Below are 12,418 nucleotides of genomic sequence, written 5' to 3'. Positions count from 1 at the left end.
AAATATTAAGAAACATAAATTTTCTGGGAAAAAAATAGGTAGGCGAAGATGGAATAACTTGTATATATATATTAAGTATAAATGATACAACTGTACTAAGTAAAAATGATATTTGGCTAGTCTATATAAATTAATTCAAATTCTACACCACACAAGAATACACACAGAGACATGGGGTGAAAAAATCCATAGCCGTTCTATTAATAGAGATACCTAAAACTGGAGCCGAATTAACTTTGGCCCTGTTTCTTATTCACATGCCACATATGACATAATTATAATTCTGATAAAGGTTTGAGAATTGATTAAAGAAGGGCTTCTTTTTGTGCTTGTTGGTGCTATTTTGTATCATTCCAAGGTTCTCACTTGAGAAGTTCAGTTGCTATAATTCATAATTTAGGCCAAAAAAGGTGTATTTTAACTTCAACCTTTACTTTGTCCCTGTAAAAGCTGAACTTATTTCATTCCCATAGACCTGGCTTTAATTCCTTGGATCAACAAGGCATGGATAAAAATCCTCGCTTGCAAGTAGCTTATAAACCAGACAAAAATAAGTGACCTACAATGCCACAACTGAAGAAGTGGAACAAATATGAACCAATTTTTTACTTGGCCAATTTTGACAGAATGGGTGAAGATATGTTGATCCCACACATGTGAGATGAGAAAGATGTTGGTAGTTAGAAACTTTGCAAGATCACATCGGACTGCATTATAAGAGAAGGCAAACACAAATTAGATTAACAAAGAATCCTAGATATTGGATGCCCATAAAGGCAACTCACATGCATCACTATTATTTTGTTTATCACTTCATTGAACCATATCATATCCTAGATTCTGCCACTAAGCTATACAAATACAAAGGCAATGTTTGGGTCCCAGAAAATTTGAGTAAAAGAAAATGAGAGGAAAAGTAGAAGAAATAAATAAATCAATAAATAAAAAGTGAAGAAAAATAGAAAATAAATTTAAAATCAATAAATTATTTTTATATGTTAGAGAGTAAAAGTAGAAAGAAAGAAAAAGTGAAAAGAAATAAAAACTAGATTTAAAATAAATAGATTATTTTTATATGTTACTTCAAACTCATTTGCTTATTTTAACTCTGCTATATAAAACTTAAATAATTTGAAAATGCATAAATTTAATATTAATTCTATTTAATTCTCTCATGTCTTCCATATTAAAACCAAACATGAGAAAATCATTTTCCATATCATTTTTTTCCCTTATTTCCTTAGTATTTTCTTGGAACCAAAAACAGCATAAGGAATTGTCTCCTCTCTTGTGCATTGTTATCCCATTATTCAACAATAATTGCTTCATGTAAACAAAAAATTGTAAAACAACCAGTACACAATCACATGACAGAATCAAGAACAATATAAAATCAACTCTATCATCATTAAAAAAGGAATGACATACTTTTGATTGGATGAGTTCACCTGATTAGCATTTCCTCCATAACCACCTTTGATTCTTTACTCGTGCATTGAATAGGTTAATAGTTAACACATAGGTCATATTTGGTTTGCTAGATATAACATAGGAAAGGATAAGCAATGAGAAACTATCTATTTCATGTTGGGTTGACAATGGGATGAATTAAGTATAAGATAACTTATCTTGCCTCTTTTATCCCCCTTTACATGGTATATAATAATCTCATGTTGAGAGATGAGATATACATTTCTCATGGATCATGAATTCTTTTTTTCTCGTTAATTATCTTCTACTTTTTCAATTTCTTTTCATATCATTCCACAAAAAAAAAAAAAAAATTTTAATTCAAAATCAATTTTTTGGTTCAAGAAGAAAAAAAAAGAATATATATATATATATCACAACATAAAACAATAATAATATATAATATAATAATTTTTATTTTAAATATTTAATTATGAACATTATTAATAAAGAACTAAAAAAATTGCATATTATAATATAAGTTGTGGAAAGATCTCCAAATAATGCAAAAACATGAGAGAAATTTCATATTTTTTTAATATCAAACATCAAGATGTAATATATCTTTTATTTTTTTAAAAAAAAACAAGTATTGGGATGCAATATATTTTACATTCCATTTTTTACTCATTCCACAAACGAAATATGAGGATAGCATAATAAATTTTGTTGGATATAATACCTTAGGATATCATTCTCCATAAGATTTAATATCATAGGAAATAATATCCTATACTATCATGTCCAACCAACCAAACATGATCCTAGTGTAAAAAGCAAAGTAGAGAATATGGAAACAAATTTCTTAAAGAAATTACTTGTTAGAAGAATTACCCAATTCGTTTGTACAGAAGTAAGAACACATTGATGAACTAAGCTGTCCTTATATTTGATTGGCACAACTAACTTATATAAACTAGTTAATCTTGGAGAATCAATTGTTTCCGTTAATATTTCTCAAATTGGCCTTTGTGAGTGTTGGGATGAACTTCTTTCATACCCCCCCACCCAAAAAATAAATAAATACATAAACAAATAAATGCATAGGGTATTTATTACAATTTGGGTACCCAGAAGTCGGTAAGAGTCTTAACATACTGATCATCTAACACATAAACAAACTCAACCACTACCAACCCCTCCTCTCCTGCAAAAACAGATACCAAACAAAACTGATAAAAATACCTAGGACATTTATTACAATTTGGGTACCTAGAGCCGTTGGAAGAATCTTAACATACTGATACCACTAACACCCCTTTCTCTCTCTTAGAAACAGGAATGAGAGAGAGAGAGAGAGAGGGGTGATAGTGGATACCCAGAAGAGTTAGTAAGAGTCATAGCACACTAATTATCGAAAACTTGACAAATCAAATCCAACCTCCACACAACGTACCCACACAGATTCTAGGGACCCAAATAAAAGTGCAGTAGAGGATATTAATCAATAGGTGATCAAGAGACCGTGCTAAGAAAGTGAACTTCCAGAATCCAGAATTGAAATTTGATCTGGGTCCCACAGAATGTAAGCAAATAAATGTCATTTGTTGAAAATTGAAAATTGATTAGTATTCACAAAGAAGGCTGGCCAGAAAGCTGTTTTGTCCAAATAGCAGAATAGGCAAGGCTCCCATCATCTTCTAATCATCTTGATGGGGAAATGTCAAAACTCAACTCATTGTGGCTCATTTGAGTATCCAACAAGACAATCAATTCAAAACAAGTATTGACTAGACACATCTCATACCAAAGGCACAAGCTACATCTGATCTCCAAATCATCATCAATTATCACAGCTATACTCTCTCCAAACCACAGGTCCAGCACAATAGTTAAATACTGTAACTTGTAAAGGCAAATCCAACTTGGCCCAGTTTCCATGATGAATAAATTAAAAAATTGAACTTGAACATCTGCATATGCATCATACAGTTTCTTCCATTTGACTAGTTATGTGCCTTTACATTACCATGTCTTTCATGTGGCTACATACATGCCTTTACATTCCAATGATCAATGTCACAACAGGTTTAATGCATCTCAGGCACATTTAAAGTAAAATTCATAATGATCTCATTTGGCTCACTTTCCTAGTAAGAACTATTGAAGACTATTCTAGTTCTCCAACCTTCCAGTTGACCAATTTCATTATTTCCAAGTTCAAAGACATGTTCATAAAGAAGTTTCGAATGGCCTATGAGGATAAAAACCCCATTTTTTGTTTTTCTCAAGCAGTTTTGTGATAGACTTTTGAGATCAGAAACCCAATAGGCAAGTCATCATTGCAGCACCATCCATTTTCCCATTTGAAACTAATGAATGTTGCACCAGATAGGGTGCCAGGTAAAGTGAAGCATCTAACAAAAAAAGAAAGAAAAAAAAGGAAGAAAGAAAGAAAGAAAAGTGTACAACGTGCACCAAGGCCAAAAGAAAAAAAAAAGGTACAAGCACCACCCAGCCTCCCAACACCCAAACTGTCAACGAAATCTAGCAAAGAAAGATTAACATCCCTATGGAACAATAAGCTCACCTAACAAAAACTTTAGAAACAAGTTCACCAACAAATCCAAGAGCTTCAAATTATAAAAAAATCTTTTATTTCTGTCTTTCAAGGTAGTTAGAGCAGGCATAAAGGAGACGTCTTCTTCCAAGCCAAATTGCCTCAAAATTGCCATGCCAACCAAGCAGAAGATTTTTGAGCACCCTTGACTCTTAAAATTTTTCTATTTCTTTTCTATTCTTGCTTGTATTATTTTAGGAAATCTTTTCTATTTCATATATTTTCTCTCTTGTTCCAATAACCATCATTGCCTATATAATAAATAGAAATAATAATAACAAAAAGAAAATAACATTTTTTATAGGCAAAAAGAAATAACCACTAAGGCAATCCAAATTTGCATAACAATAACATAAAGAACCAAGCATTTGACACGATTAACAATCATGTAGCCAAGTGAAAACAAATTGAGGAAAAGCTTAATTTTTATTGATAAAATAAATGAATACAATTGATACAAAATACAAAATATATAGGCTTTACAAACTTATAGGATTTAGATTTGTTACAATAGTTATCCCCATATGAATTAAAAATTAATTTAAAGTAAGAGATAACCATCCTTGAGTTACTGGCCTACCAACTAGACCAATCACAACTAATTCTCCTAGAAAATAGCTTCTAAAATAGTCAAACATTTTTACAATCCCCCCAAGTTGGTTCTAAGATATCAACCAAAACAGCTTGTTAATTAAATACTTTTTTATAGTCCTTTAGTGAATATGTTAGCCAACTACTCCTTTGTTGGAATGAAAGGCATGCAAATTAGTCCATTTTCCAACTTTTCCTTTTATGAAGCATTGATCAATCTCTACATGTTTTCTCCTATCATGTTGTACTAGATTATGAACTATAATTGTTGTTGCCTTGTTGTCACATTACAGTCTCATAGGAGCCTCTGTCCATATCTTTAACTCTACAAGGAGTTTTCTTAAACAAAGAAATTCACACATCTCATGTGCCATGCACTACTTTTAGCAACAACCCCTTGCTTCTTACTTCTCTAAGTCACAAGATCTCCCTTAAGTGCACAAACCTAAGGTTGATCTCTTGTCACTAACGGAACCTAGCCAATCAATATCTGTGAAAGCTTCTATTAGTAACTATTCCCTTCTTTTGAATAACAATCCTCTTAATAGTGTCCTCTTTAAATACTTTAGGATCTTGTACATTGCCTCCATGTGCTCTTCAAAAGGAGATTCCCTTTCCCCTTACTTATTCATGATAGCCATGGAGGTGTTTAGCTGCTTCTTAAGGAGGCCTATTAGTGGGGGCTTCTTATTGGGTTGGTGGGTGAGAGGTAGGAGTGGCAATGGGATTATGATATCTCACGTGCTATTTGCTAATGATACTTTGGTGTTTTGTGAGGCGTCTCAAGACCAGATGACTTATCTAAGTTGACTTCTTATATGGTTCGAGGTTTGCTCGAGTTTGAAAATCAATTTGGAGAAAAGTGAGCTAATTCCGATGGGCAAGGTGCCTAATATAAAGGATTTGACATTGGAGTTGGGGTGCAAAGTGGGAGGCCTTCCTTCCCGCTATTTGGGTCTTCCTTTGGGGACCCCCTTCAAATCTGTGGAGGTTTGGGATGTTGTTGAAGAGAGATTTTGAAGAAGGCTAACCATGTGGAAAAGACAGTATATCTCAAAAGGAGGGAGACTCACTTTAATTGGAAGTACTTTGTTTGGCATGCCTATATATTTCATGTCTCTCTTTTGCATGCCAAGACAAGTGAGGTTGAGATTGGAGAAGATTCAGAGGGATTTTCTTTAAGGTAGTGGGGCTCTTGTGCAGAAACCACATCTTGTAAGGTGGAAAACGGTTTGTTTGGAGATAAGGAAAGGTGCTTTGGGTGTGAGAAATCTCTCTCTGATGAATATAGCCCTCCTGTGTAAGTGGAGCTGGCGGTATGCCAATAAAAGGGAGGCTCTTTGGAAGCAAGTCATCAATCAAAAGTATGGTGAAGAGGATAGGGGGTGGCGTTCCTATGAGGTGAGAAAAAGATTTGGTGTGGGGTTGTGGAAAACTATTAGGGAGGAGTGAAAGTTTTTGAGTGGCAGGTTGGCCTACCAAGTGGGCAATGAGCAAAGAGTGAGATTCTGGATGGACAAGTGGTGTGGAGATGAGCCACTTAGTGAGTCCTTCCCTTCCATATTTACCCTTTTTATGTCTAAGGAAGCTTGGGCGGCGGATGTGTGGAACCCTGAAGGTGAAGGGGGCAGTTGGACCCCTCTTTTCTCTAGGGCCTTCAATGATTGGGAACTAGAGTTGGTGGAGTGTTTTTTGCAAAAGATTCAAGCAACCAGAGTTCATAAGGATTTGGAAGATAAAGTGATTTCGACAGCCTTGAGGTGTAGGGCCTTTTTAGTCAAATCTCTCTATGTTATCTTGGAGACCGAAGATCCTCTTTTGTTTCCTAGTGGTAGTATTTAGAGATCGAGTGCACCTCTTAAGGTGGCTTTCTTTGCTTGGGAGGCTTCTTAGGGGAAGTGTTAACTTTGGACCAACTTCAAAGGAGGGGATTCTTCTTGGCAAATAGATGTTTCTTATGCCTATTTGAAGTAGAGACAATAGATCACCTTCTTCTTCACTGTGCAAGGACTCAGGTTCTTTAGAATCTTCTTTTGTCCCTCTTTGGTGTGTCTTGGATTCTCTCTTGTTCAGTGAAGGAAACTCTGTTTGGATGGCATGGGTTGTTTGTGGCCAAAACTCGTAAAAAGGTTTGGCAAGCGGCCTCTTTATGTATATTTTGGACAGTGTGGAAGGAAAGAAATTTGATAGTGTTTGACAATGAGGAGTTATCGATCCAAATATTGAAATTAGTTTTTATATGTAACCTGTGGTCTTGGTTTAGGGTGTTTGTAGATATGTGGCTTGTTTCTCTTGTAAGTTTCATTGATTGGCTAGGCTCTAAGTAAGGGCAGGTGATGTTTTTTGCTTCCCTCTCCCTATGTTTTTAGCCTTTAGTCTTCTTTTGTATACTTTAAGGGCTCTGTTTTTGGTATCTCCTCTTTTTTATACAACGTTTCTTTACCTATCAAAAAAAATATATAAGCTCACAACACTAACTAAAAAAGTCATATCTAGGCTAGTGTGTGACAAATAGATTAATTTACCAACTAACCTTGGTAACATTTGACTTTCTTAGTGAGGCTGCAATGCCCTTGCTTGATTGAGTTACTTCCATGCCTAGAAAATATCTCAAAGGACCAAGATCCTTTATTTCAAATTCCTTAGCAAGTACTTCCTTGAATTCTTTGATTTCCACTTCATTATTTCTAGTCAAGATAATGTCATCCATATATACAATAAGGATAGTGATCAACTTGGCTTCATGAAAATCCCAATCCCTGAACTTCAAATGGACTATGAAATTTATCAAACCAAGCCTTAGGTGATTGTTTTAGGCCATATAAAGATGTCCTGAGTTAACACACTTTTTCTCTTCTATAAAGCTTCTTAAAACTTGGTGATTGTAACCATTTGCATCAAGTCTTGCTTTGTATCTATCTATTGTCCCATCAACCTTGCATTTGATGATAAATAATCACTTGACTGCTACAGAGTTTTCCCTTGTGGTTGTATCATTAATTGCCAAGTGTCATTTTTTTCAAGTGCCCTCATCCTCCCTAAGACCACCTCTCTCCATATTGGAATCTTTAGACCATCTTGTACAAATTTAGGAATTTCTACACTAGAAAGGTAGTAAAGGCTTGATAAGAAGATGACAACTTGTGTTAAGATAAAAACATTGAAATGGGATGAAGAGTACATGACCTAGTTCCTTTTTTAAGAGCAATAGGCAAGTCAAGGTTATTTATTTTTTCAAAAGTTGATGTTTATTATGGAGAGGGGTAACTGTAACTTCCATTTCCATAGGATCCAAGTCATGACTTTGCACTCATGGAGGATGAGCATGTTCCATCTTTTTTTTTTTTTTTTCTTATTAGCCGCCTAGAATGGACATGAAGCTCAGGATGTTAGACTTCATCTACAGCTTGTCTTTCAATCATAGTTAGTGGAACCTAAGAATTAGGAGGTGAGGATGAAGATGAAGGTGGCAGCTTATCTTGGACACTCGAGAGTTGGGCAACAGGCATAGGACGAGTTTCCTGAAACTGATCTTCCATAGAATTCTCCCCTTGAAGAGAAGTTTGAGGAAAGAAAGACTTGTTCATTTTTTTGTATAAGCAACATGAAAGAATACACACACACACATATACATATTGCTTGCACTAGAGGCACAACGAAGTACACTCAAAGTATGCAAATGAACCTGAAGAATAGGCAAAAAGAAGACTAGGAAAGGAACAAAAAAAACACTCCATTATCCCCACTTCTTACTTAGAACTAATCCAATCTACAAAGCCTATCATGGACATGGTATTAATATCAACATACAATTTAACTCATTCCATAAAAGTATTCATAAACGATAGTTTCTTTGCTTGTTCTGTTTTTTCCAAATCTTCCAAGGCCTTTTTGTTTCTTTCCTTCCGAAGTGTCTAGAACAGGCACATTGGAACTGCCCTCCAATGTTTTTTTTTTTGTTTCTTGCGTACAAAGGATCCATGTCAGCTTAACAAAGTTCCTCTAACTGAAGAATACATCCCCTAAACAACAGAACACACAGAAAAAATCAACTGTCACATAATACTAGCTACAGGGCAATGGAGGAACAAATGATTGGTTGACTCCTTGTCTTTTTTACACATGTAGCACTTATTTGGTAAACTCCATCCCTTCCTTCTAAGTTGCTCAATCATCTAAGTGCATCACCTAAGCAACAGAAAACAAAGAAAAAATTAACCACCACATAATACTAGCTACAAGGCAATGGAGGAACAAATGATTGGTCAACTCCTTGTCTTTTTTACACATGTAGCACCCATTCAGTATGCTCCACCCCCTCCTTTTAAGTTGCTCAATTGTCAAAATTCTATGATGCTCCCCAATTTAAAAAAAGCCACCTTTATAGGAACCTAGGAATTCCAAACAGAGCTTGAGGGGAATAACTCACTTCTACCCTAGACTAAAGAGAGGTAGAAGGATTTAACAAAGAACTTGCCACCCTTGGATTCCTTTCACTTAAACTATCATCATCCTCTCTCATAACCGAGCAAGCTAGGGGTTTCTAGAAAAAGTCTATCACTACTTTAAGCTCCCAATCATGAAATTGCCAAGAAAACCGAGGGTTCCACCAACCACTTTCCTCATACTGCTCCCATACATCCACTACCTATGCATCTTTGACTATGGCAAAAGAGAACAACAGAAAAGATTCTTCCAAAGATGAGTCATCACACCATCTATCTTTTGCCAATAGAGAAGCAAATTCTTCCTTTGACGAAGTCCCATTCTTTTCCGATTGCTCACCATACACCCACCCCATAACCATCTCTCACTCTCCTTGAGCACCATTCCTTCTTCTTCTTAGGAAAGAAAGACTTGTTTTCAAAGAATGTGACAAACAGTTTTTTAGCTACAGGATCATAGCACCTATACCCTTTTTGAGTAGGTGAATATCCTAGGAAAACGCATTTGACAGCTCATGGGTTTAATTTACTTCTAAAGTGTTATGCACATGAACAAAAGCCACATAACCCAAGACTAAATAGAAAAGATGTGAAGAGTTTAGTTTGAGGATAGATTTGTGTGAATGCATAATACACAACCAAAGATTATGCACAATACATTTGAAAGTTTAGAATGCATGTGGGCATGTGGTTTACAAATAGGAAGCTGTGAGAACTAATTCCCCCACAATAGCGTTTCAGTACCCCAGTGGTGAACATTTATGAGCATGCAACTTCCAACAAATGTCGGTTTTTTCTCTCAACAGTACCATTTTGTTGGGTGTATTGACACATGATGTTTGGGTAAACAATCCCATTTTTTGACAAAAAATTCTGAAGGTATTTGAAAAATACTCTTTCCCATTATTGATTCTTAGAACCTAAATTTGTGTTCCAATTTGGCTTTTACATGGAATGGAAATTTGTGAAACTTCTTTCAGTCTTAGATTCTTCTTTAAGTAAATAGACCCAACAAAGACCTGCATGCTCATCAATAAAAGAAATGAACCATCTAGTTCCCGAAATGTTAGTCACATCTGAAGAGCTCCAAATATCACTCTTGACAAGAACAAATGGTGCAGATATTTCAGAAGGCTCTAATTGAAAATGAGACCTTTGATGTTTTGATAATTCACAAATTTCACATTGATACAAGGACTTTTATTTTTTAATAACAAAGGTAATAGTTTTTGTAAATAAGGAAAATTTCAAATGATTTCATCCTCACTAGATTGAGAAGTCTTATTCACTAGTTGACCTTGTCCTTCTAGAGCAGCATCATCTTCAAAGTGGTACAATCCATTCACCTCCTTAGCACTGTCAATCCCCTTCCTGAAATCCAAGTCTTAGATTTCATAGTGGGTGGGAAAAAATTTAGGCCTTATTTGTTTATCCTGTTTTTTGTTTTCATTTTCAAAGAAAACAAAAAACAAGTTGGAGAATATCTTTGGATACTTATTTTCTGTTTCCATTTTCTAGAAAACTGAATTTAGAACATGGAAAAGTGAAAACATCAGCTAGGTGCTTTCAAAATTTCCTTGAAGAAAGTGGAAATGGTTTTCTAAAAAGTGAAAATATGGAGGTGACTAAAATAATTTAAAACATATACAAGTAATAGTATTGTAATATTATAATCTTTGTCCTTTTTTTACCAATACTATTACATTTTTATATTAGAGAGTAATTCATTTTAATAAATCAAAATATGCATATTTAGTAAATTTCTTTGCTAATTATATATATATGTATTATTATATTTTTTATTACACAATTAAAATAACTAATAAAGCAAATAAAAAAAATAACGAACAAATGTAATTTATTTATTTAATTATTTTTCATGTAAAAAAATTAGTACCAGATAAAAGAACACAAATAATCAATTCCTTTGTTAAGTATAACATACTATATTTTCTTAGAGTGTATGATATACATTGTGGAGTCAAATCCTACAAGCTTAAGCTTTTAGGAAAATTGGTAGTTCAATGCAATATCAAAGTCTTGTTTGGTGGAAGGTCGAGTGCTCAAACCTAACTATTGTATGTTTATTTACCCAATTTATTAATAACACGTGTAAGCCAAAAAATATAGGCCATACGTAAGGGAGGGTGTTAGAGTATGTGATATATAATGTGGACTCAAATCCTATTAAGCTTAAGCTTTTAAGAAAATTAGTAGTACAACATATTTTTTATTATACTGTTAAAATAACCAATAGAGAAAATAAAATAAAAAAACATCATCAATAAATGCAATTTGATCATTTTCATTATTTTTCATGTAAAAAAGATTTTAAGTACCAAACAAGGTTTCTTAATTTTAATTTTTTAACAACAGTTTTCACTTTTTGTAACCAAACGTATTTTCAAGAAAAGAAAATACAAAAAATGAAAATTGTTTTTGGAAAATGAAAAGTAGAAAATGTTTTTCAAACCAAACACAACTATGACAACACAATGATAATCTTTGGCATACTTGCTAACAGAAAAAAGATTGCAAGAGAAATTAGGGACATGAAGAACCAAATTCAACATTAGATTTTAGAAAAATAAGGATACAACCCTTTCCCACAACCGAGGACAAAGATCCATCAACAATTCTTACTTTTTGAGTATCAAAATATGGAATATATGAAGAGAATAAATTTAAAAGACTGGTCATATGATCTATTGCTCTTGAATCAATGATTCAGGGAGTCTTATATCTAATGTACACTTAAGGTTGTCACAAAGTTACTTGCTAGGCTGGAGAACAAGAGGGTGTGGGTTTTGAGTTATTTTTGAATTTGTTCATAAACATGTGTAGTAACTCTAATTGTTCTTTTGTGAAAGGTAGAGAAGTCTATCACCTATATTGCGTAGAAAGTATGATTATTCTTATAAGAAAACTTCATGTTCTTAAGATTTGCAGGCTTGCCATGAAGCTTCCAACATGTCTCTTTGGCATCCGTTGGCTTGTTGTAATAGTCACACCAAACTTTGATGCTTTTCCCTTCTTGAAAGCCCTTTATCCACTAGTCAAAGCATTCTTAGGCGCTACACAAATCGAAGCATAGTTTTTCATTGATTGGTTAATTGGATGACTTCTTGTCTTCCCATTTTCACATTCCTCCTGCTCTCCTCCCTTCTAATATAGGCAAACACTTCACAGAGAAAAAGAAGAGGTTTCTTCCCAATAACTCTCCCCTTAGCTTCATCTAATTCTGAATTAAGGCTTGTGTGGAACTCAAAAACTCTTTTTTTCAAGTATCCTATAATACTGAGAACTATCATTGGTGCACTAGTTCCTGCCATAAACCCTTTTACATACTATA

The 12,418-nt window shown here is 34.1% G+C and overlaps 1 protein-coding gene across 1 annotated transcript in view; it reads right to left on the bottom strand.

Moving 5' to 3' along the window:
• LOC100258904 (uncharacterized) overlaps positions 1-12,418 on the bottom strand; it is a 46,550-nt gene that overhangs the window by 1,589 nt on the left and 32,543 nt on the right. The window lies entirely within an intron of this gene.

This window comes from Vitis vinifera, chromosome 18 (genome assembly GCF_030704535.1).
Source record: "Vitis vinifera cultivar Pinot Noir 40024 chromosome 18, ASM3070453v1".
NCBI classification, from domain to species: Eukaryota; Viridiplantae; Streptophyta; class Magnoliopsida; order Vitales; family Vitaceae; genus Vitis; species Vitis vinifera.
This window is presented reverse-complemented; position numbering and strand designations above follow the sequence as displayed.